The sequence below is a fragment of the Anomaloglossus baeobatrachus genome, chromosome 2, assembly GCF_048569485.1.
Source record: "Anomaloglossus baeobatrachus isolate aAnoBae1 chromosome 2, aAnoBae1.hap1, whole genome shotgun sequence".
NCBI classification, from domain to species: Eukaryota; Metazoa; Chordata; class Amphibia; order Anura; family Aromobatidae; genus Anomaloglossus; species Anomaloglossus baeobatrachus.
The window spans coordinates 669402672-669429825 of NC_134354.1; positions in this window are offsets into that span (position 1 = coordinate 669402672).

Sequence of the window (27154 nt, forward strand, 5' to 3'; positions counted from 1 at the left end):
TTTCCAGTGTTAAATGAAATTCAGTAGACTTGCACTATGCTTGAAATTTCAAATACAGTAATGGCTGAAAGTGTTGGCATCCTTGAAATTGTTCCAGGAAATGAAGGATATCTCTAAGAAAATTATTGCAATTACACATTTTGTTAAACACGTGTTTATTTCCTTTGTGTATATTGGAACAAACAACACATAAAAACATAGGAAAAGAAAAGACAAATTAGACATACTTTCACACAAAACTCAAAAAATAGGCAGGACAAAACTGTTCTGGTCTTTCAAAAAAAGTGGGTAAACAACTTTGTTTCAAGCATGTGATGCTCATTCAAACTCACCTGTGGCAAGTAACACGGGTGGGTAATATAAAAATCACACCTGAAACCAGATAAAAAGGGGAGAAGTTGACTCAATCTTTGCATCGTGTGTGTCATATTTAAAAATGAGAACAGAAAGAAAAGAGAACTGAAGTCTATCTTCAGAAATTTTGATGTTCCTTTTCCATTGTACACATCATAATCAAGAAGATTTCAATCCATGGCACTTTAAATAAGCACCCTGCATATAGAAGGCAGAGAAAAATTGATGAAAGGTCGTGACGTAGGATAGTCCGGATGATTAGCAGCCCTAATCAAATTCCAAACAAATTCAAGCTGTCCTGCAGGCTCAGGGTGCATCAGTGTAAATGTGAACTATCCATTGACATTTGAATGAAATGAAACGCTATAACAGGAGACCCAGGAGGAGCCCACTGCCAACACATTTGCCAAAATATACTTTAGTAAGCCAAAATCCTTTTAGGAAAGCATGTGGTGGACAGATGAGACCAAGATAGATAGTGCATTTTGGTAAAGCACATCATTCTACTGTTTACTGGAAATTGAATGAGGCCTACAAAGAAAAAAACACAGTGCCTACAGTCAAATGTAGTTGAGGTTTAAATATGTTTTGGGGTTGTTTTAGTGCCTCTAGCATTGGGTGCCTTGATTATATGCAAGGTATCATGATATATGAAAATTACCAAAGGATTTTGGGTCGCAATGTAGTGCCCAGTAATAGAAAGCTGGGTTTGTGTCCTAGGTCATAGGTCTTCCAGCAGGACAATGATCCCAAACATACTTAACTAATCACCCAGAAATGGATGGAAATAAAGCGCTGGAGAGTTCTGAAGTGGTAGCATTGAGTCCAGATCTACTGTAAATCCCAGTGAACACCTGAGTAGAGGTCTTAAAATTGCTGTTGGGAGAAAGCATCCTTCAAATATTAGAGACCTGGAGCAGTTTGCAAAAGAAGAGTGGTCCAAAATTGAGAGGTGTAAGAAGCTTGTTGATGGTTCTAAGAAGCGATTGCAACCATCCATCTTGACCACCGCTACTGTAACCACCCATCCCAGCTGCTGCAACTACCCATCCTGGCCACTGCTACAACTACCCATCTTGTCTGCTGCCGAACGTACAATACCAGCTCCTGCTCCTACTATCATAGCCCAATGGTGTATATAACAGTGGTGACAGCTGCTGGGGCTGCCCTTGTTGGCGGCATACCACCGTGTTAGCCTATCTCCACCTCCAGTGGCTTTAGCGAAGACTCAATAGTAGTGATGGGTGGACCCGGACTGTAAAAGTCCGGATCCATGCGGGTTCAAAAGAACCCGAGCATCGATTCTAGGCTTGGAGTTCTCAGGGAACTCCTGGTAATGATCTGGGTCTGGCCACCTGGGCAATAAAACAAAAATCAAATAAAAAAGAAACAAAATAAGAATAAAGCAAGTGCTTCATATTTACCAGTTTCTGTGCGGCTGTACACTGCGTTCGGGGCCGCTCACTCTACTTCCAGGACTGCTCATTATCTTTATGCATATGCACTGCTTCCACCACCCATCGTCAGTTCCCGCTTCTTTGATTGTTTGAGTCAGACAGTGCCCCCACCCTGTGTGACAGCATGTCTGACTGCTTGCAATCAGAGGAGTTGTCTGCATCTAGATTAGTGTAAAGATAAATATAAATATTGGAGTTGGGTTCCCGCATATTATGATACTCAGCCATGATAAAGCACAAGGCTACAGGCTGCAACCCCCAGCCATTCGCATTATCTTGCCGGTGTATCAAAATAAGAAGATCCGCATGTAGCTTTAAAAAAAAGACATATTTACATTAATAATAAAAAAACAAAACGTTGTGTGGTCCTCCCAATTTTGATACCCATCCATGATAAAGCTGACAACTGGGAGCTGGTATTCTCAGGCTGGGGAAATCCATGGTTATTGGGCCCCCTCGGCCTAAAAATAGCAGCCCACAGCCACCCTGGATTGTCACAATCATTAGATGCATCAATCCTGGAACTTTTACCCACCTCATCACAATTGCTTTGGTGCGGTGGCAATTGGGGTAATAAGGGGTGGATAACAGATAATAGCTGCCACTAAGCCCTAGATTAGTAATCTATGAGACCCCCATTACAAATATGTATGTGAAAAAAAATAAACACAAACACTGAAAAAATATTTTATTTGAAATAAAATTAAAAAAAAAACACCCTCTTTCACCCCTTTATTAACTTCAATAACACCCAGGTCCAATATAATCCACCCAAGGTCCCATGACGATTTTGGCTCTGCTACATCTGAAATGAGAGCTCACGGGCACAGAATATAACTGCTCGCTGAAAGCTTCAGGCAGAGACTGAGCTGCGCGATGAGCGGTGATGTCACTCAGTTTATTTGCAGTCAAAGCTGGAGATACCCATTCCCATGGTCTTCCACCAGTGATTCTAAAGGTAAACTGACCTCAGGTGACCTCATTGAACTGAGTGACCTCACCAATCCCCCTATTCCTTCTGCCACCATTTTTAAGCTTTGGATTTGGGTCCCCCAAAGACTCATATGAGGAGCGGCGTCCAGCCAGATATCTGGGATCAATTCCGGGACTGAACCAGATTTTTTTTAAACCCGGTTGGACCAGCCGATCCCAGGTACCTGTGAGTCCACCCATCACTACTTGGTAGCTGTTCAGGTATGCTACTCTAGGTCAGGGATCGGTGCCTTTGCCTCTTTTCACTGAGCTGGCCATTTCATCTATAATCTTGCCTATGGCTGGGCGTCTATAGTCGCGACCCAGTCTCTCTCTGCCCTTATTCAAAGATTTTAACATTACAGAGTGTAAGTACCTTCCCGATTTGTGTACACCTTGTCATGGTGGGATGGCTTTACAAATTTCAATTACAAAAACAATATTTGCTAAGTACCCTATGTTATTTATTTATATGAACTATTGCTTTTTCCTTATATACAGCAGTGTATATGTCCATATTGTTTTATCTTAGGTTTTGTTTGTTTAATGGACAGTGTGAAAATGTGCTTATAATTTGCTTGAATACTAACTCATACTCCAGCTCATTCTTTTGGTTTTGCTTAAACCATATGTAATTGCAATAATTTTCTATGAGAAATACTTCATTTTCTGGAACACTTTCAAGAGTGCCAATACTTTTGGCCATGACTGTAATTTATTGTATGGAATTTATCTCTCTTCCATAAAGAAAACTGTCTCATTGCCTATAGCGGTAGGTACACCTACATCCAACCATGTAAATGGCTGACTAGTACCATACCCTGAAAATCTGTTCTAGGTGGATGTTTGACTTGTTTAATATTCCTAGTAGTGATGGGTGGACCTGGACTGTAAAAGCTCTGATCCACACAGGTTCAAAAATACCTGAGTGACGGGCCCGGAGTTCTCAGAAAACTCTAGGTAACAATCTAGATCCAGCAACTCGGGTAAGGAAAAATAAAAGGAAAAGTAAAGAAAAAAAGAATAAAGCAAGCAGGCTATACTTACCGAGTGTTTGGTGCAGCTGTACACTGCTTCCAGGTCACTCATTCAACTTCCGGGGCCGCTCATTAACGTCATGCATATGCACTACTTTCCTTGCCCTCCGGCTGTCCTGGCCTTTGTGATTGGTTGCAGTCAAACAGTGTGTATGACTCCTGGCAATCACAGACTCTGTCTGTGGGTCACTGTAGGTTGGTGTAAAAATAAATAAAATAAACTGAAAATTTGGCATAGGGCCGTGCGCTTATCTTGGCTGTGTATCAAAATAAGATGAACCACATGTGTGTTTTTTTTATTTACATAAATAATTTAAAAACGGCATGCGGTACCCCCAATTTTGATACCCAGCCATAATAAATCTGACAGCTGGGAGCTGGAATATGAGAGGGTGAGAGCGCGTCTGATTGCAACCAATCACAGACATCGAGACTGCCGGTGGGTGTGGAAAGCAGTGAATATGTTTGAGCGATAATGAGCGGCCCAGGAAGTAGCATTAGAGCTATGCGGAGACTGGAAAGTATAATGCGTCTGCTCCGATCCCCTATCCCTTTTACCACCATTTTTAAGTATCGTATTCTGTTCCTCATTGACTTTTATGGGGACCGGTGGGACTCTAGATATCTGTGATCAATTCCAGGCCAGAACAGTTTTTTTCCTAAAACTCAGTTAGACCCGCCAATACCAGGTATCTGTGAGTTCCCTAGTCATTCTCCAAGCAAGATCATATATTTCTTTATGGCACACAGCTAATATGCATATGTTTTTAACATGCAGCATTGCAAAAAGACTCTATACTGTATATCCGATCTTCTTGCAGAAAGACAGTCCCACCTCCCACCTCCATACTGAGAAAATAGGCTCATTTTATTTCGTTTGCAAACACACCCATCTTCAAATTGTCAGAGAACATTTTTGCAGACAAGTTTGTCAAGTTTGTCATTTTTAAAGCGTTAGAAAAAAAATCTGTCACAGTAAATGCAAAGTCACAGACAAAAATAAAAACTGTACTGTACATTATACAGAACTTAAACTCTACACAGGTTTGTGCCACTGATGTTGCCTCTTTTGACATCATTTTAGGGGATCAGACCACACTGCATGTTCATTTTAACCCCCTTAACGACTGCCGATACGCCTATTAACTACAGTCTTTCAGGGGCCGTATTCCTTATTGACGCTTTTTAACGGCGCTGAGGAATAAGTAAACAGCACTGCCACAAGCGTGAAATCTCACAGGTGACAGCTGTACATCACAGGTGACACCCGCAGGCATCGTCCTCAACCGGTTTTGGAAGCAATAGGAGCTGATTAAAGGGGGTTAAAGAGCCCTTTGGCAGGGGTGGACCTCTACAATGATAATCGCGGGTGCCGAGCAATGCCATAGTACTATGGAGTCATCTGAGGAGGTACCGTAAGATCCAGTTATAAGTTGGGTCTTACAGGCTGTATCAGTGTCAGCAGCACATGAGATCAGTGATCAAAGTGAAAGAAAAATTATGTACCAAAGTGGCAAAATAAAAAAGTTAAATAATATGTGTAAAAAAAAACTCCACAAAAAAGCAAATCACAAATCACAGAAAACTATTTTGCCACTAAAAACGCAGCTTTTGTATTCAACCAAAAATATACAAAGAATGGTACACATAGATGCTATCACCGTGTCTCTGACATCCCGATCTATAAAATAAACAAAAACAGGTTACTTATTCTGTATGGCGAATACAGTGAAATAAAAATAAAAAAGATGCCTGAAATGGCATTTTCCCATTATACTAACACACAAAAAAAGAATAAAAACCTATCAAAAAGTCATGTGTACAATACAAAAATATTGGTATACATGAAAACACCAAACCGGACCGCATCAGTCAAACCCCAATATGGCTCATTCGGAAAAAAAAAAAGAAAAAAGTCACAGCTTTCAGAATATGGAGATGCAAAACAAATACATTTTTGTAAAACATACTTGTAGATTTTAGCGTGTAAAAGTAGCAAAGCACCAAAAAGCGATATAAATATGGTATCACTGTACTGACCAGAAGAATAAATTGGTCTTATAACTTGTACCGTACAGTGAACTTCGCAAAAAAAACCCAACAATAAGTGAATTATTGGTTTGTAATCATTCTTCATCTGAAAAATCTGAATTAAAAGTAATCAAAAAATGTTATGTTCCCTAAAATGGCACCAAAAAAAATCTCCAAGTCCCAGTGCAATAAATAAGCCTTTATACGGCCCTATTTGCAAACAAAAGTTACAGCTCTTAGAATATTGCTACGGAAAAAACATGAATTATAAAAAAGCATTTTTACTGTGTGATAGAAGCTGAACATAAAAAAAGAGATAAGTCTGGTATCGCTGTAATCGCACCGACCCACAGAATAAATACGTCCTAACACTAATACCACACAATGAACTGTGAAAAAAAAAAGAACTATTCTTGTACTGCTGTCTATTTCTTCATTCTGCCTCTCAAAAAATCAGAATAAGGCTCTTTTCACACTTATCATGCGCTCTCCGTTGAGCACTTACGCCGGGGTTTCCGTGTAAATTCCAAAAAATGAGATTCAGACAACATACCCTTTGGAGCCACTCACTATAATGCGGCAGATGGAGATTCTTTGGACTCCATCTGGTCTCTATTTTGCGGTATCCGATAATTTGAGGCAACTTTAGTGCACAAGTGTCGACAACCACAGCTCTGTTCACACCTAAAATGAAATACACCAACAAAACAAACAAGTGGAGTCCAAAGTCTCTCCATCTTCCTCAATAGAGTGAGTGGTTCCATCCGGGGTTTCGTCTGAATCACATTTTTGGGAGATTTACATGAAACCTCAATGTAAGTGCTCAGGGGAGAAAACAAGATTTTGATCCCAGCCTTATACTGAAAGCGATCAAAAAATGTTCTGTACTCCAAAAAGTTACCATGCAAACCCCTAACGTATCCTGCACAAACCCAGCTCAGGTCTATCATCTGTCACTGGAAATATCAATGGCTTCCACATTACTGGCAGAACAAAGACTCTGGAAAAGCAAAATTGCTCCTATAACCCAAATAAAATCCAGTAACATGTAATCTAAATGCCGCTCTCCTTCTAAGCCCCACTGTGTAGCAACCCGCAGTAAGCGGCCACCAGAGTGCCATTATTGTAGCGGGGAGAGCGCAGTTAACAAATTACAGGGTGCTTCTCTCCAGAAGCAGAAGTTGGGCAAAATATATTTGGGCACAGTGTGTGGGCAATAAGCTGGCATTTTTGTATCCAGAGCATGGCGTGGATACTACAAGATAGTCACTGCAGCCACAGATAAATTATTTGAGAGGTGCAACTTCTACAATGGGGTCACTTTGGGAGTGTTTCTGCTGTTCCGGCTTCTTACGGGCTCTGCAAATGTCGACCGCAATGTATTATTAGCAAAATCTGTGCTATAAAAGTTGGATAGCGCCCTCTCCTACTCAGCCCTGCTGTGTGGCCAAACAGTAGGTTCTGATGATATAGGGCATCACCGCATTCAGAAACAATTGCGTAAGAAATTGTGGGGTCCATTTTGATCTTTTAACCCTTGTGTAACTGACAAATTTGCAGATAATAAAAAAATATTACATTTTAACCACTAAAATGTTATATTTCCACATCCCAATGTTATAAAATTCTGTGAGGCACCTGTGGGTTGAAAATACTCACTAACCCCCTAGATAAATTCCTTAGGCAGGGACATTTCCAATTTGGGGTCACTTGTCAGGTTTCTGCTGATATGGCACCTCAGGGGCTCGGCTAAAGGAGGCCACAATCTATTCAAACATAATCTGCATTCCAAATAACAAGTCACGCTCTGTCCCATTTGATGCCCACTGTGTACTTATATAGCAGTGTACAACCACATATGGGGTACTGCCACATTCGGTAAAAATTGCATAATAAATTGTCCTGTCCATTTTCTCCTGTTATACTTTGTGTGAATTAAAGTTTTTAGTGCTAAGGTAAAATTTTAGCAGAAAAACCTTATGTTTTTCATTTTCATGGCTCAATCTAATAAAATTCTGTATAATTTGTGAGTTAAAAATACTCCCCACACCAATAGATGAATTCATTATAGGGTTTAGTTTGCCAAATAGGGTCACTTGTGGGTGTTTCTGCATTTTTGGCACCTCAGGGGCTCTGCAAATGCTACATGTTGTCCAAATTTGCATTCCAAAAATCAAATAGCACTGTTCACTTTCTGGGCCCCGCCATGTACCCAAAGTTTACTTTTTGACCATGTGTGGGATATCACTGTGCTCGGGAGAAATTGTGTAAGAAATTATGGGGTTCATTTTCTCCTATTATTCATTGTCAAAATTAAAAATTTGGGGCTAATAGAATACTTCAGAAGAAAAAAACATAACCATCATATTCACATTTTAAAAAGTTCTGTGAGGCACCTATGAGTTCAAGATGCTCAAAACACCCCTACATAAATTCCTTGATGGGTCTAGTTTCCAAAATGGAGTCACTTATTGTCACGCTTGTCTCTCTGTATTATAAGACTAGTGACAGATTCAGGACTTGAGAGTCATTTCCATGCTAGACTCTCAATATTAAATGGATTTCCTTTCCATTGGCAGTCTTAGGGTTAATATGAGTTTGCTTTCCAGCAGCTTCTGACTCCTGGTCAGGTGTTTCCGGACTTAGGACCACTCCCAGTCCCTTTATATACCGTTGACTACCAGCAGAGGGTGCAGGTTATTTTCTTTGCCATTTGGATGCTGGGCCAGGAGGTGGAAGGAGCTGTTGAAACCCTCTCTTGAAATGCTGTAATGGCTGCAGTCTTGGTGCTGATTGCAGCAGTTTATCATTGTATTTTCCCCCTGTCTGTCTTCCTTCCTTCCCCGGTGTGTTGTTTCGGTGCAGTGGTGGGACTAGTGATCTTTATCTACCCACTCCCTATCCAGGACTATTGTAGGGTCACTTAGGATTTCAGGTTCCTGCTCACCAACAGGTGAGGGACCTGTATAGAGACTTGCTAGGAGTGTAGGGTACAGTCGTAGGTAAGCGAAGGGGATGTCCATCATACCTCTCACTAGCACTACAACTCACTGTTGTTAAAGTGTCCCCGGTGTACACCTTATTTGTCATGGTGTTACTCCTGTTAAATTGTGTGTATGGCCTTATGCCGGATCTTCTCCTGGTCTGCGTTGTGACACTTGTGGGGGCTTCTGATGTTTTGGCACTTTAGGGGCTGTGCAAATGCAACATGGTGCGGCACGGTGGCTCAGTGGTTAGCACTGCAGTCTTGCAGCGCTAGGGTCCTGGGTTCAAATCCCACCAAGGACACTATCTGCAAGAAGTTTGTATGTTCTCCCCGTGTTTGCGTGGGTTTCCTCCGGTTTCCTCCCACACTCCAAAGACATACAGATAGGGACTCTAGATTGTGAGCCCCAATGGGGACAGTATTGCCAATGTATGTAAAGCACTGTGGAATTAATAGCGCTATATAAATGAATATAATTATTATTATTATTATTATTATGGTGCCTGCAATCTATTTCAGCCAAATTTGATTCCAAATTTGAAATATTGCTCCTTCTGTTTTGAACCCTCCCATTTGTCCAAACAGATTTTTTTTTTACTACATGTGTAGTATTCCCACACTCATAAGAAAGTGGGTAACAAACTTACCTATTCTAAAAGTGAGAAGTTTGGTGCAAAAGCAACTGTGAAGTACCGGTGGGTTCAAAATCCTCACTTTACCCCTGGATAAAATCCTTGATCCATATAGTTTTCCAAAATAGGGTCACTTGTGGGGAGTTTCTGCTCTTTAGGTACCTTAGGGACCCAACAAATGCGACATGGTGCCAGCAATCTATTTCAGGCCGTTTGTCCAAACAGATTTCTGACCACATGTATCAGCGCACTCATAGGGAACTGGATAACAAATTTTGGGTTCCGTATTGTCATGATATTTTTGTAAAAGTGAATAAATTGGGGCTAAAGCAATATTTTTCGGTAAAATATAAAATAAAATATTTAATTGCACTTTGCATTAAATGGAACCTGTCACCAGATTTGTCCATTAAAAGCTGCGACCACCTCCAGTGAGCCCTTATATACAGCTTTCCAGAATGCTGGATATAAGTCCCCAAGCCACTCTGTATAACATAACAAACAGCTTATTTTTATACTCACCTGCAGGGCCCTCTCTGGTCCGTCTGGTACCTACTCTCTTCTTGTGTGACTTTTGGGTATCTTCTCACCTAGGCCTCTCACTTCAAATGTGATGTGATGCCTAAAAAATGGTTTTGTAAATTCTGTTGGAAAAATAAGAAATTGCTGATGAACTTTTAAACCCTCTAACTTCCTAACAAAAAAATGTTTCTAAGGCCTCTGTCACACGCCAGTGAAAATCACGCACGTGTTTTACGGACGTGTCAAAGATGCGGATTGTCCTCGGTGAGCTGTGTGTATGGGCTACGTGTGTTCTCCGTGTGTTATCCGTAATAACACACGGAGAACGGGAACTTTCTACTCACCTGTCCCTGGCGTCGCTGTCCGGGGTGCTGATCTGCGGTGTCTGCTCCTGCCGACTCCCCGCTGCTGCTGCTTCCAGCCGCAGTGAAGTGAATATTAAATGAGCAGAATGAGCGGCGGTCGGCAGCAAGTGACAGCAGCGGCAGAGACAGGAGGGTAGGAGAAGGTGAGTAATGATTTGGGGTTTTTTTAATAGACACATGTCTTTTCTCCGGTGCGTGTCACATTCAACACATCCATGTGGTCCGTGTGTGTTACGTGTGACACGTTTGCTTCCGTGTGACACCCGTGATGCCGGAGAAAAATGGACATGTCGGTGTATGGAGCACATGGGTACACGTAAGTACGTTCCGTGATAAAATACTTACGTGTGCCCGAAACTATAGGAAAACATATGTCAACGTGTGCCCATGTCTCCGGTACGTGAGAAAACTGTCCATACACGTACCGGAGGCACGAACGTGTGACAGAGGCCTTAAATGGTGCTGATGTAAAGCAGTCTGGGAAATGTTGTTTTTAACTATTTTGTGTAACATAACCCTCTGGTTTAAGGGCATAAAAATTCAAAGTTTGCATATTGAGAAACTTTCAAAATTATCAACAAAATTTAGATTTATTTTTTTTTTTCAAAAATAAACTTAGAAAAACATCATCCTAAATTTACCACTGTCATTAAGTACAATATGTCATGAAAAAACACTCTCAGAACAACTGGGATCTGTTGAAGCATTCTAGAGTTATTATTACATCATAAAGTGACACTGATCAGATTTCTAAAATTTGCTGTGATCCCCAAAGTCAAAATTCACTCTGTCATTAAGAGGTTAAATGATATACAGGATAAGCATTGCTTTGAAAATTTCCATTGTACTAGAAACATCAGAAAATAAAAAATCAATTATTAACTAGAAAATTCCATATTTCTAAGATTTTTTTAAGGTTATTGAAAATTGAAGGTTATGGAAAATAAGACTGGGTCATGTTAAGCAATTGTCTCTTATTGTGTAGTCTGCCTTGTTTGGCTCTCACCTACATTAAGTGTTCTGATCTGTTTACTTCTTTTTTTCCTGCCTGTCTTTGTGCTAAGTATTTGCCTCCAGGTCTTTATTGAAGGCCTCGTCTCCACTTACATATGGCATGAACTGTGAGAGCATCAGAAGTGATTTGCTAATGACCCTCACTCAGGCAGGTGACATGCAGGTGACAGGAGCAGCAGAATACACCGCCGCTCCTGTCAGCTCCACGCAACAAATGAGGTGAGAAGCGCGATCAGCTGAGCTGACACTGAGGTTACCCGCGGCCACGCTGGATCCAGCAGTGGCCGCGAGTTACCTGACTGACAGCAGTTGATCGCGCTACTCACCTCATTTGTTGTGTGGAGGTGACAGGAGCGGCGGTGTATTCTGCTGCTCCTGTCACCTGCATGTAGCAGAGCTGGAAGCGACGCTGGAGGACTGTGGATTACGCCGGACATGGAGGGTTTGTCGGGGTTAATAAATTGGTGATGAGGGACTTTGTTAGTGTTTTTTATTTCTAATAAAGGATTTTTTCGGGTGTGTGTTTTTTAAATGTCACTTACAGATTAATCATGGAAGGTATCTCGTGGAGAAGCCTGACATGATTAATCTAGGACTTATTGGCAGCTATGGGCTGCCAATAACTCCTTATTACCCCGATTTGCCAACGCACCAGGGCAAATCGGGAAGAGCCGGGTACAGTCCCAGAACGGTCGCATATAATGTATGCGGCAATTCTGGGCGGCTGCTGACTGATATTGTTAGGCTGGTGGGCGTGTGTGACTGCAACCAATCATAGGCGCCGGTGGGCAGGTAAAGCAGGGAATATGAGATTGATTAATGGGCAGCCGGCTTTTTCAAAATAGTAAAAGCCGCCGAAGTTTTTATAACAGCAGTGCAGCGCCACGCCGGAGATCGGGGAACGGTAAGTATGAGAGAAGGGGGGGAACTGACCGACAGACAGCTAGAGGGACAGATAAGACAGAGAGACCGACCGACAGACATAGAGACCGACCGACGGACTGAGTGAGAGAACGAAACAGAAAAAGAAAAAAGACCGACATCACATGAAAAAAGCACAAAACGTAAAGTGAGCAAACAGAGATGCGTCCCTGTCACTCGGACGTGCGCACAGACCCATTGACTTTCATTGGGTCCGTGCTGCGTGTTACGTGCAGAAAACGGACATGCTGCCGTGAAAAACACACACAGGTACGGATCACGGACACGGACAAACGGACATGCATCAAAAACGCATGTGGAGCTTTTATCATACAATACATTGGTGCACGTTTGGCCGTGTCTCCAGTATACACGGAAACGGACCAAACACACACGTGTTTCACGGATGTGTGTTTCAGGCCTAAGGGTTCATTCACACTTCAGTGACTGTCGTATGTGTGTTTGCCAGTGTTTTAAGTTACAGCGCTCTTGACACATTAAACTCTATGTGGCTATTTATATGTCCCATTTTGATTCGACTTTCCGGTCTAACTTACTTATTTAATACTAAATAAAAACGGAGAGCACATGGAAGCCATCTGAGTTGCATCCATGTATTTTGTGTTTTTCACTTACTGGTTAGAGAAGTTTTTTTGTGAATTTAAAATAAACGGATGACACATCGATAGTAAGACTGAACACTCAAACCAAAAACGGATTAAAAATAAACCATGCACATTGGTGAAACAACGGTCCATGTTTTTTGTGGATGAGAAGTAAATGGAAGTGTGAATTCTGCTTCAGTTCTCATCTGTCGACCTGGTATTCATGCAACTGACCTTTGACTTGACCTCATCCCAGGCTTCTGGCTCAAGAGACAACTGTTTGGAGCAGAGATATGGGTGTTATTCTACAACAAAGATTATATGCATTTCTATGTGAGAGTTAATGAACCAAGCCTTTTTTGGGGGTGCACTTATTTCAGGATTATTGTAAACGAGAGTTCTAAATGAGTCCTCTCAAGAACACTCATTCCTGATAATCATGAAGTGTAAACAGACTGTGAATGACCCGGTAAATAGCAAATGTCTTGCACACTGGGTGAAATGCTCTTTTGGTATTGTTCTCTGCAACCTATTGTTGTGTGCAAAAAGAACGTTTGCCACCAAGATCAATTACAGCTTTCAGCATAGCATGATCTGTTAGTAATCATCTTGTGCCTATCATAAGCGAGGTTGGCCTGTCTAATTTAAACAAGCCCAGGAACCCAAGTTACCGTACATTGCATCAATTGGATTTTTTCACTCCGATCTTGGTGAGGGTGCGGAGTGGAATACAAGGGTCCTGATTCATTAAGAGGTGAATGCCTGTTAACCCTAGAATGCGCAAGCAATTCAATCTACCATAGAAAACAAATGACCTAGCAGGCCTGCGAGGCCCCAGCTATGCGTTCTAGGGTTAATGAATCAGGTGAGGCACCAAGTAACTGAAGTAAGATTTGTGGTGTAGGAACTCCACTGCTCATCATGAATTTGACAAGTGGGGGTCGCCACGCCCTGTCACGCCCCAGGTCCACCCACTTAATCAGACCTAGACAAAATTGTTGTGAAAATGTTAAAGCTGCACAAAAATATTGTGACTTTTTAAAAACTTTTTACACCTGTTTTCCAATGTACACGCTTTGATGAATCCGGGCCATTGTGTTTTGGACAGTTTTTGTACCTTATTAAACTGTTGTAAAGTGTCTTTAATTGGAAGTATGGATTAGAAAAGTCAACATTTTGGTGAAGAATATTGGTCTAAAGCAAGCTTACTATAAGGTAAAGAGAAGGAAAGCGTCTAGCTTGTCTAGGAAAATTTAAAAAATCTATTACACAGCATGATCCTGTGTGATAAATTTGGCACATCTTCTGCCTTTCTAGTTTAGGTTTACACTATCATAATTTTATCCATTATTAATAAATCAACATCACTGTGTCAAGACAAAGCCCAAAAGAAAAACACAAAATGAGCATATAAAACTAAATAAATTAAATAAATAAATAAATAAATAATTAAATAAATAAATAGTAGTATTCTCTCGTCTCTGGGTATCACAGACTTGGCACTATCTTGGTTCTCCTCATACCTAACAGACCGGACTTTCAACGTCTCCCACTCTCACACCACCTCCTCATCTCGACCACTATCTGTCGGTGTCCCCCAAGGTTCCGTTCTTGGACCACTGTTGTTCTCCATCTACACCTTTGGCCTGGGACAGCTCATAGAGTCCCACGGCTTTCAGTATCACCTTTATGCTGATGATACGCAGATCTACCTCTCTCCTGACATCACCTCCCTACTAACCAAAATCCCACAATGTCGGTCCGCTATTTCATCCATTTTCTCTGCTCGATTTCTGTAACTGAACATGGACAAAACAGAATTCACTATTTTTCCTCCTCACTCTACCACCCCACCTGACATATCCATCAAAGTGAATAGCTGCTCAGTCACCCCAGTCTAATGTGGACGCTGCCTGGTAGTAAAGGCCCCGTTACACTCAACGACATCGCTAACGAGATGTCGTTGGGGTCACGGAATTCATGACGCACATCCGGCCTCGTTAGCGATGTCGTTGCGTGTGACACGTACGAGCGACTGCTAAAGATCCCAAATACTCACCAAATCATTGATTGTTGACACGTCGTTCATTTTCAAAATATCGTTGCTCGTTCTGGACGTAAGTTGTTCGGCGTTCCTGAGGCAGCACACATCGCTACGTGTGACACCCCATTAACGACAAACAATAACGTTCCTGCGTCCTCCGTCAACGAGGTGGGAGTGACGTTTATGCGGCTGCTCTCCGCCCCTCCGCTTCTATTGGTGGCCCGCTGTGTGACGTCGCTGTGACGCCGCACAAACCGCCCCCTTAGAAAAGAGGTTGTTCGCCGGCCACAGTAACATCGTTAGGAAGGTAAGTTCGTGTGATGTGCACTACCGATATTGTTCGCCACGGGCAGCGATTTGTCCATGACGCACAAACGACGTGGGCGGGTGCGATCGCTTGCGACATCGCTAGCGATGTCGCAGCATGTAAAGCGGCCTTAACTCTAGACTATGCTCTGTCTTTCAAGCCAAACATCCAAGCCCTCTTAACCTCCTGCCACCTCCAACTCAAAAATATTTCCCAGATTCATACATTCCTTTCCCAAGAGCATGCAAAAACCCTAGCTCTTATTATCTCCCACCTGAACTATTGCAACCTCATGTCTTTGGCCTCCCTTCTAACAGTCTTGCACCCCTACGATCTATTCTACACTATGCTGCCCGAGTAATCTACCTGTCCCCCCGCTACTTCCCGATCTCTCCTCTCTGACAATCCCTTCACTGGTTCCCATTGCCCAATGACTCCAGTTGAAAACCCTAACCATGGCCTACAAACCAAGCCACAACCTGTCTCCTCCCTACATCTATGACCTAGTCTCCCGGTACTTACGTGCACGTAACCTTCGATCCTCACAAGATCTCCTTCTCTACTTCCCTCTCATCTTCTCTTCCCATCACCGCATTCAAGATTTCTCCCGTGCCTCCCCTATAATCTGGAATGCTCTGTCGCAAGATATCAGACTCTCACCTACCTTGACAAGCTTCAAAAGGAACCTGAAGACCCACCTCTTCCGACAAGCCTAAAACCTGCCGTAACCCTCAGTCCGCTATAGCACCGCATGACCATCTCTACCCTCACCTACTGTATCCTCACCCATCCCTTATAGACTGTGAGCCCTCGCGAGCAGGGTCCTCTCTCCTCCTGTACCAGTCTGTGCCTTGTTTATGATTATTGTACTTGTCCATACTATGTATAGCCCTTTTCACATGTAAAGCGCTATGGAATAAATGGTGTTATAATAATAAATAATAATATTAATAATAGTAGCACATTTAACCCCTTCACAAACTTTGACATACCCAGTACATCATGGTTGGATAGGACTTGCCAACTCATGACATACTGGCTAAGCCATGGCGCTTGCGGGGCAATAGGAGCTCTGGGACTCGGCTTATCTGAGAGCTGAGCCACAGCTCTCCCAGCCAGGGAAGGTCCTTGCGCTGTCCCTGCCTGTTTAAACCCCTAAATGCCATGATCGCTATCGATCACTGCAATTAGGAGTCTGGGAGAGCGATTACTCTCCCTCTTCTCTCCAATTGAGGGCTCAATTGTTGACATGGTGACCTGATATCGTCATGATGACCTAGGGTCAGTAAGGTATGAAAAGCCTCCAGGATCATTCCAGGAGCATGGTCCCAGTTGCCTCTGTCAGTGCTGCACTGACAGCTATAGTGTATTGCAATGCAGGTGAATTGCAATTCATTATAGCCACAATCAGTGCAAAGTAAAAAAGTTAAAAAAAAATAAATAAATTGTAAAAATAATTAAAAAAACCCCAGAAAATAAAGAAGAAAAATAATGAAGAACAATATTCCAATAAATATGTATAGTTATGTTAAAAAAGTGCACATATTTGGTATTGCTGTAGTCATACTGACAAGAAGAATAAAACAGTTTTTTCCGTTTTATGACACAGTGAACTGCATTATAAACCCCCCAAAAAAACAGTTCCTGAATTGCTGTTTCTTCTTTTTCTGCCTCACAAACAAACAAAATAGAAAGTGATAAAGAAAAATATTATGTGGCCCAAAATGGTATCAATGAAAACTCCAATTCATCCTGCAGAAATGAAGCCCTCACCTGACTCTGTTGGCAGCAATATAAAAAAATTATAGCCTACAAAATTCAGATGAAATAAAACATTCTTTTTTAAAAAAAAAAAATAGTGATAGTAGCCTAACCTAAATATAAATCTGGTATCACTGTAATCGTACTGACCTAAGGAATAAAGCCGCCTAATCACTTATACCGCAAGATTAATAGCTAAAAAATAAAATAAAAATAAAGCCAATTTTTGTTCATTCTGCTTCTCAAAGATCGCAGTACAGCGTTGCTCACATCTATACTGCACTCTACAGTGAGTGCTTACACCTCAGTTTTTTTGTAAATTTCTGAAAAACGTGATTCAGAAAAATTCACAACAGAAATCACTGTAATTGAAGCCTTGCCCTTCCGTGAGCAGTCTTAAATTTTGATGTGTGCAAGTGCCGCAGAGTCACAATGCAGAGGAGAGATGAAAGGCAAAATATGCAGGCATGGAATTTCTGGCAGCAACCTGATGTCACAGGGACTCTGAAGAGAAGGGGAGGAAGAATCATGCATAATGAAGATAGGAGGCAGTCTTATCTTCCGGGCAGCACACGCCCCATAGCCCGGAGGATAGAAGATATAAAAGAGGATTTTTCAAACACGACCCCTCATCCAGGAGGTATACAGGTATGGCTAATTTAAGCTCTATGCTACCGGTATGCCCATATTAATAATTAGAAAAACTCAAAGGGATGACAGATTCCCTTTAACTGTTTTATGTGACATAATTCTCTGGTTTAGGCCCCTTTCACACATCAGTGATTCTGGTACATTTGTGCTTTTTTTTAAAACGTACCAGAATCACTGACATACGCAGACCCATTATAATCAATGGGTCTGCTCACACATCAGTGATTATCAATGGGTCTGCTCACACATCAGTGATTTTTTTCACTGAACGTGTCTCCGTGCAGCGTGCACGCGTGGCCATGATTCTGCACGGAGACAAGTCAGTTTTTATCTGGCATCACTGATGACCCACGGACCACACTATGGTGTGATCCGTGTGTTATCAGTGAAACACGTAGCAGAAAATCACGGACATATTACATATGAAATATTTTCAACTTACCTTGCCTGCAATTCGCTCTGGAGCCTCCGCTCTCGGCAGTTTCTTCCTGGCTCATGAATATTCATGAGAGCAGGAAAACCCGACCAGGAAGTAGGTGCTGAGAGCGGTGGGTGGATACTGCAGAGCTGGAGACTTCAGCACCATGGACAGCAGCAGTGAAGGCAGGTGAGTAATGTCCATATGCAATCACGGATCACGGATTGCACATGGACAGCCCACGTGTGCCGTGAATCACGGAACACGGAGGGACATGTGCGAGTTTTACATGTCAGTGAAGAACGTCAGTGTTTTTCACTGACGTGTGAAACGGGCCTCAAGGGGATAAAAATTCAAAGTTTGAATATTGTGAAATTTTTACCGAATATATTTTCACAAGTAAAAACAAAACAATATTGTCCTAAATTTACCACTATAATGAAATACAATATGTCATGAAAAAACTGTCTCAGAATTACTGTGATTCACTGAAGCGTTCCAGAGTTATTAACAAATAAAGTGACACTGGTTGGAATTGAAAACATTGGCCTGTTCATGAAGGTGAAAACGGCTGGAGGGTAAAATGGTAAAATAACATAGGGTAGTTGAGTAATACTGATCAAAAAGCATAAAATACATCCCACCTCAACCAGGTGTACCCATCGGGATGGTCCAACTCTAGCATTAAAACCTGACCTTGTGTCAGTGATATCAGTATAAATAAGGGCAGAGAAGGACCAGGCCCAAATGGTCCTTTCCACGATGGGATGACTTTTAGGCTTTTTGATCAAAATGTATTAACTAAGTGCCGTATGTTATTAAAATGTACTAAAACTATTTACTTATTTACTTCATTGTAGGGTGTAAGCTCATTTTGTGCTTTTCTTATGGATTTTGTCTGTGAAATGGCTGCGATGTGAATATACTACTATTGCACATGTACCAAGTTATGCTCCGGCTCATTTTTTGGTATCACTATGTCAAGGAATCAAATACAATAATATATAGTGCCTTCAAGGAGGCTATATATCTCCTTTCATACTAGTAATTCACCAGTTTCACTAGCAGTCAGTTTGTTTATCACAGTCCAGTTTTCCATTGACAACATTCCTGTGCTATAATTTGTTCAGACTTCCCGCTCATAAATACATCCATAAAATATGGATTAAAGAACTTACTTTTCTTTAAAGAAGAAGTGGAACGTGTATGTAATTGTGGCAATAAATAAATGAGTCCTCTGCTAACAAGGGTGTGAAGGGCGTAACTATAGTCATAATTGTCTATGGAAATGTTTGGGCAACTTGCAATATAGGAAACCAAAAGATGAAAACAAGGAAGATGGTAGCAGTTATAACAAGTATAAAAAAATGGGTGCATCAAAATATTTTAGAATATCAGCAATTTACCCTTCTGAGCTAGACATCATAAGCACGGTGTCTTGTAGTTCTCACCTCACTAAAGTGCAATATCTTCACCTGAATCTTGTTGGAAACTCTAAAGTAATGCAAGAGGGTCTGCTTCTTCATCCATAGGTCGAAGGGAGCAAATAAATTGGGTAATAGGATCCCCCTCTGAGGTAGGCCAGGATACTAAAGCCGACTGTGGAAAATCTGGTTGATCTATAAAAGTGTTGCAGTAAGATCATCTTCTCAGTTCTCACAGGGACATGGTGGTCTTTCAGGACTCCCTCTGTGTCTTATTTTTTGTGTTTTCCAATGTAAGCTTGTCTGTGGTCTTTAATAAGCTGTCACACCTCTTCTCTTGGCCATGTAACACCTCTCTACTCTCCCTCCTTGCTCAGCTAATCAGTATTTAAGGGTATGTTCCCACGATCAAGACACACTGTGTTCTAGAAGCAACATGCCTTCTCTTTCAGAGACGCGAGTGTTCTCTACAGGAGAATGCAGCATCCATGCCCATGATCAAGGTTCTTGGTGCAACAGATATTCACTGTGTTCTCCAGCCAAGAAGGCTCGCGTCTCTGTTAACATAAATTAACATGCTGCGGCTCAGAAAGCCGAGCCTCATGTCAGGTTATGCTGTGGAAAAAGGAAGCACAGCGGGCATAGGATTTCTATAAATCCCATTTACTGTTCTGGCACTGTAGTACGCAGCGTTTTAGACTCAGCGAAAATATGCTGCATCCAGAATACTGCTGATCCTAATCATGGGAACATTCCCTTGCTCTGCTACTCCTCCTCTTCCAGAATGAAAAGAGAAGCAAAGGCTTCTGGAACACTCGAGTCCAGTGCTCCTTAATGAAATAAGTACGAATACCAGCTATTTTGAGTCTCTGCATCACATCAGCTGCAGCATCCCCTACACAAAATGCAAACTTTGGCCCCAAAATTCATGTTGGTCACATGTATGGGCTTTTGTACCTACAATAATGTAATGTGGTTCCCATCATATACTATTATCACCCATTATTGGCTTGTTCCCGGTATAATGTCCTCATCCGTTGCCCCTTTTGGGAATAATATCCCCATCCAGGGTCCCTTCCAGTAATGATGTTCAACTTCCTGGGCCCTTTCTAGTAATAATATCCCCCATCCATGGTCTCTTCCTGGTATAATTGTCCCCAACCCTAGGTCCTATTCATTAATAATGTTCTCCATCCTGTGCCCCTTTCTTGTTAATGTGCCCTATCCTGCCTCCCTTCCCGTAAGAATGTTCCCCATCCTGTGTCTCTTCTAGTAATAATGTCCCTCATTCTGGGCCACGTCCACTACTAATGTACCCCGTCATGGACCCCTTCTTGGTATATTGTCACCAATCCTGGGCCCATTCCGATAATAATGTCTCCCATATTGGTGTAATCTCCCATACTGGGCCCCTTCTATTCTGGTATAATGTCCCCATCCTTGTATGCACATTCAGCTGAGATAGTCGTTAGCATCAGTGGATCCCCTTCCAGCATGGCTGCAGGAAAGCCAGAAAAGCAATGATCTAGGCAATGTGCTACTAGGATACCTTGGGTAGGATGTATGTGGATATTAGTTTGCATTCACACATCTTTGTGATTTTACCATCCAAGGTATCATGCTAGCTGAATTCTATATTTTATCACTGAAAAGTGTGCTTACTTACAAACTGATAAAAAAGACCCCTGGTATGGTGCAGCATAGAGAGCTGCTTCTCTTTTGTGTGCTTTCATATATTGCTTCTTCTTCTTTTATTGCCTTGCAAATATACAGTCATCACCAAAAGTGTTGGCACCCTTGAAACTGTTCCTGAAAATGAAGTACTTCCCCAGAAAATTATTGCAATTACACATGTTTATTTCCTTTGTGTGTGTATTGAAACAACATAAAAAATAATAGGAAAAAAAAGACAAATTGGACATAATTTTACTCAAAACCCCAACAATGGGCAGGACAGAATTGTTGGCACCTTTCCAAAATAAGGGGGAAATAACTTTGTTTCATGCATGTGATGCTCATTCAAACTCACCTGTGTCTAGTACCAGGTGATGGAAATATGAAAATCACACCTGAAACCAAATAAAAAAGGGAGATGTTGACTCAATCTTTGCATTGTGTGTTTCCGTTTGTGGCACACTAAGTAAGCATGGAGAATAGAAAGAGGAGAAAACTATCTGAGGACTTGCGAATAGAGCTGATCGAACGCCCCCAAAAACCGGGAGCGGTGGATCACTGCCAGATTTTAAAAAGAGTCCGCTCCGGAATCCGGTGCCCATAAAGTCAATCCGGAGATTAAAAACGTTTGTGTAGGGGATGGGGGGTAAGGAGCGAGCACAGCATACTCACCGAGGCGCTGTCATGGCGGCACACTCCTTCCGGGTCACGTAATTCTCTTTCCGGAATTAACAATTCAATATTCACTACTTTGCCCGCCTACCGGCACGTGTAATTGGTTGCGGTTAGACACGTCCCCATCCTGCGTGGTAACGTGTCAGCTGAGTGCAACCAATCACAGGTGCCAGGACGGCCGGTGGGCAGGGAAAGTAGTGTATCCCTTGCAAGTGTGACTCTGGCTTTTTTTTTTTAATTTAAATAAATAATTAAAAAAAAAAAAAACGACGTGCGGTTCCTCCTAATTTTCATCCCCAGCCATGTTAACGCTGACTGGGGGCTGGTATTCTCAGCCCGCAGCCGCCCGGTATTGCCGCATCTATTAGATGTGACAATCCCAGTGCGATATCGGTTCTTCCTGATGGCCTGGTGCAGTGCCAATTGGGGTAATGAGAGGTTAATAGCAGCGCACAGCTGCTACTAAACCCTAGGTTTATGATAGCACAGGCGTCTATCAGATACCTGCGTCACACAAACCAGTAAGTGAATGTAAGTAATCACACACAGAAAAATCCTTTATTTGGAATAAAGCACAAAATGCACCCTCCTTCACCACTTTATTAACCCCCAATACCCTGCAGCTCCGGCATAATCCACACGACATCCCACAATGACACATCCAGGTCTGCTACATGTCACAGCTAGCAGCCATAGGGCAGACTGCCAGCTCTGAGTGTAGCCTATTACCGAGCCGCAATGAGCGATGACTGCAGCAGAGATTGTCATAGGGTGGGGGGCGCATCAGCCTGCAACCAATCACAGACGAGAGAACGGCCGGTGGGCGGGGAAAACGCGGAAAGCTGTGTGTATGCGATGGACAGTACAGGAAGTGAATGCGCGACCCGGAAGCAGTGTGCCGCCATGACACCAAGTCTCGGTAAGTATGAAACTCACTTATTTCTTCTTTTCTTTATTTTTACTCTAATTTCCGAATCCGGATCACGGTCCCGGAATCCTGCGCCCGGGTCCAGCACCCACAGAGCGTTAAAACCGCGCGGATCCGGACTTTTACAGTCTGAGATCTGCTCAGCCCTTCTAAATATTAACAATCTCAAGGTTACAAATCAATCCCCAAAGATCTTGATGTTCCTTTGACCACGGTGTGCGATGTAATCAAGAAGTTTACAACCCATAGCACTGTAGATAATCTCCCTGGACGTGGAAGGCAGGGAAAATTTGATGAAATGTTGCAACGCAGCATAGCGAGATGGTGGATAAGCAGCTCCAATCAATTTCCACAGAAATTCAAGCTGTCCTGTAGACTCAGGGTGCATCAGTGTCAGCACAAACTATCCATCAATATTTGAATGAAATGAAACACTATAGCAGGAGGCCAAGGAGGTCCGATGATGGACAGGCGCTAGAAATACAAATGTATTTTACTGGAATTTTATGTGATATATCAACACAAAGTTACAATTGTTTGTGAAGTGTAAAGGAAATGATACATGGTTTCCTAAATACTTTAAAAATATAAATCTGAAATTTGTGACTTGAATTTGTATTCAGTCTTCTGTAGTCTGATACCCCTAAATAAAATCTTGAATGACCAGTTATCTCCAGAAGTCACCTAATTAGTAAATCAAGTCTAACTGTGTATAATTTATTCTCAATATGCTGTATCTACAACCAGACAGGTCAGATAAAGACGCCGATAACAGTAAAGAAAGGTTAGAGTATAAAAAATAGCCCAAGCTCTGAACATCTGATGGAGTACTGTTCAATCCATCATCCAAAACTGCAAGGAGTATGACACAACTGCAAACCTCCCATTCTCAATGGTATTTAGCTTTGGACTTTGCCTGGGCCATCCAAACGCATGAATATACTTTGATCTAAACTATTCCATTGTAGCTGTGGCAGTATGTTTAGGGTCGTTGTCCTGAGATAGGTGAACCTACGACCCAGTCTCAAGTCTTTTACAGCCTCTAAAAGGTTTTCCTTCAGGATTGAAAGAAAAATCTGAAATAATCCCGCTCACCCACTTTCAAGTAGTCAGAAGTCCTTTGCTAGAATTAATGTGATATACCAACACAAAGGAGAAAGTATTGATGAAGTGTAAAAGGAAATGATACATGATTTTAGCTTCAAGAGGAACCTCAAGACCCACCTCTTCCAACAAGCCTACAACCTACAAAAGCCCTCAGTCCAGTAGACCACTGCGCAACCAGCTCTGTCCTCACCTATTGTACCATCACCTCTTCCCTGTAGACTGTGAGCCCTCGCGGGCAGGGTCCTCTCTCCTCCTATACCAGTCTGTTTTGTACTGTTAATGATTGTTGTATGTATACCCTCTTTCACTTGTAAAGCGCCATGGAATAAATGGCGCTATAATAATAAATAATAATAATAATAATTTTCTAAATACCGCATTTTTCGTTTTATATGATGCACCGGATTATAAGACGTACCCCAAATTTAGAGGAGGAAAATAGGAAAAAATTATTTTTAATGTTAAAATAACTGTCCGTCTTATAATTTTAGTGCTCATCAGAGGTTAACAGTGGTGGCAGAGCAAATCAGGAGGGTCATAGGAGGCAGGGTAGGCGATGCTGCGGGCTCAGATGACGGGGTGTTACAGCTCAGGAGGGTCGACGATACTGCGGGCTCAGGGGTGTAGCGGCGGGCGCAATTAAATCTTCTGGGTATGGCTTACCAGGGCAACAGTAATGGAGTTGGGTCATAGGAGGCAGGCTCAAAAGACGCACTCGGGGGTGTCACGGTGGGCGCCATTGATCTGTGGGCCGGGGGGCGGTCTGTGCAGGTGTCACAGGATATGGTGTCTCAGCAGCAGGTGTATTGAGCTGACTGCCGGCTCCATTGAATCGCCCACGATTGACAAGATGGACTGCAAGAAAATGGAAGCAGAGATGGTGCATGCGCAGATAGGACTCCATAGTCATTTTCTTGACGTCCATCGCGTCAATCTGCACATGTGCCGCCTCCGCAGTCATTTTCTTGAAGTTCATCGCATAAACCGCGAGGGATTCAATTGAGTCGGCAGTCAGCTCAATGCACCTGCCACGGAGACACCCTTGCAGCCTGCACACAGATCAATACACCTGCCGCCGAGACAGCCTAGCAACTAGAAAATGCATACAGCTGCACACTAAAAAGCCAACAATGTATAAAGGAAACTTTGGCACTGCATTACTGCTATAGGAATATATGAAAAAAGAGATATTTGGTTTATTTATTGGCCAATGCATGTAAGCCCGGACCAACGGCAAGGTAATCTCTGTAATCCGGGAACCTAACCTAAATGCCACTATCTAGGTTAAAACATCCGTGTTTGGGCAAATGCCACTATTTGGACTGCAAACCTCTATGTATGGGCAGCTAGACTCCTGCTATAAAGGTTTTGCACACAGCCTGGTTACAGTCTCTTTCTGACTGAGCACTCCACCCTATAACGAGGCTGTGTGCATAACCTTTATAGCAGGAGTCTAGCTGCCCATACATAGAGGTTTGTAGTCCAAATAGTGGTATTTGCTGGATGTGCGGGTTAGTTTTTTTCAAATATTTTTCAAATATTTGTAGTGATACACCCTAGCAGTCCGCTTGCAGATCAATGCTGCCCACCACGACACCCCTGAGCGCATCCTTTGACCTTGCCTCCTATGACCCCGCTCAACTACCGCCACCCCGGTAAGCCATATCCATTTTGTAAGACTCACAAAGCGTCTTACAAAGCAAAAAAATACGGTAGTTTAAAAATCTAAATCTGGAAATCGCCATCTGCATTTGTACTCAGTTCCCTAAGTCAATACTTTGTAGAACCACCTTTCACTGTAATTAATGCTGCAAGTCTTTTGGAGTATATCTCTACCAGGTTTGCACATCTAGAGGTTATAATCTTTGCCCATTTTTCTGTGCAACATAGCTCTAGGTCACTGAGATTGGATGGAGGCGACTGTGAACAGTAATTTTCAAGTCTTACCAAAGACTCTCAATGGCATTTAGGGCTGGACTGTGACTCGGCTATTCAGACACATGAATATACTTTGATCTAAACCATTCCACTATAGCTCTGGCAATATGTTTAGTATCATTGTTCTGATGAAAGGTGAACCTATGCCTCAGTCTCAAGTCTTTTGCAGGTTTTCCTCCAGGATTGTCCTGTATTTAGATTCATCCATGTTCCCATCAACTCTGACCAGCTTTCCAGTTCCTGCTGAAGAAAAGCATCCCACATCCTGTTGTTGCCACCACAATGTTTATGATGAGGATGGTGTTTCAGGGTGATGTGCAGTGTTAAGTTTTCAGCCACACATAGCATTTTGCATTTAGCCCAGAAAGTTCTAGTTTGGTTTCCTCTGACCAGAGCAGCTATTTCAAAATGCTAGCTACATTCTCTATATGGCTTTTTCAAACTGCAAACGGGACATCTTAAGACTAGAGATGAGCCACCCCCCTAACGTTCGAGTTCGGTTCGTCGAACCGCGACTCCGTTCGGCAAACGTTCGACGAAACCATTGAACCCCATTGAAAACAATGGCAGGCAAACACATACAAACACATACAAAACACCTTCTAAGGTGACAAACAACTCACAAGACACCACAAACACATGGAAAGTGACAAGTACATGCTGAAACAAAAGAGCTGGATGAGTAAATGGAGGAGGAGACACAGATGTAGTAGTATCTCCAAATGAACATTGATGCCATGACTGTGCAACTGGAACCTTGCTCATTTTGGGGTTCCAATCTGGAAAAATGGCCTGAGCCTGCCACTTACGCCTTGGGGATCTTGTTGTGCCCCGCAGCCAGCGTTCTTTCGGAATGTGTCTTCAGTGCTGCTGGTTGTGTGCTGACAGATAAGCGCACGCGTCTGTCCAGTGACAATGTGGACAGACTAACGTTCATCAAAATTAACAAATCATTGATCTGCAAGGACTTTTCTACCCCTGTGTCATCCTCGGGAGATGAAAGGCTTGTGGATTTTTGATAGTGCTTCATGCAAATCAACATGTCAAGTTTGCAACTGGGAGACAAGTGATGCCACTTAAGTGGTGTCTGGAGCCCAATTTTTGGAAAACAGGGAGACTCTGGTTGGAGTCCCCTTGCTGTGTTTTAAATGATCCAATATGAACAAATCATGGATCTGAAAGGACTTTTCTACCCCTGTGTCATCCTGGGGAGACAAAAGACTTGTGGATTTGGATTGTGCTCTATGCAAATCAACATGTCAAGTTTGCAACTGGGAGACAAGTGATGCCACTTAAGTGGTGTCTGGGGCCCAATTTTTGGAAAAAAGGGA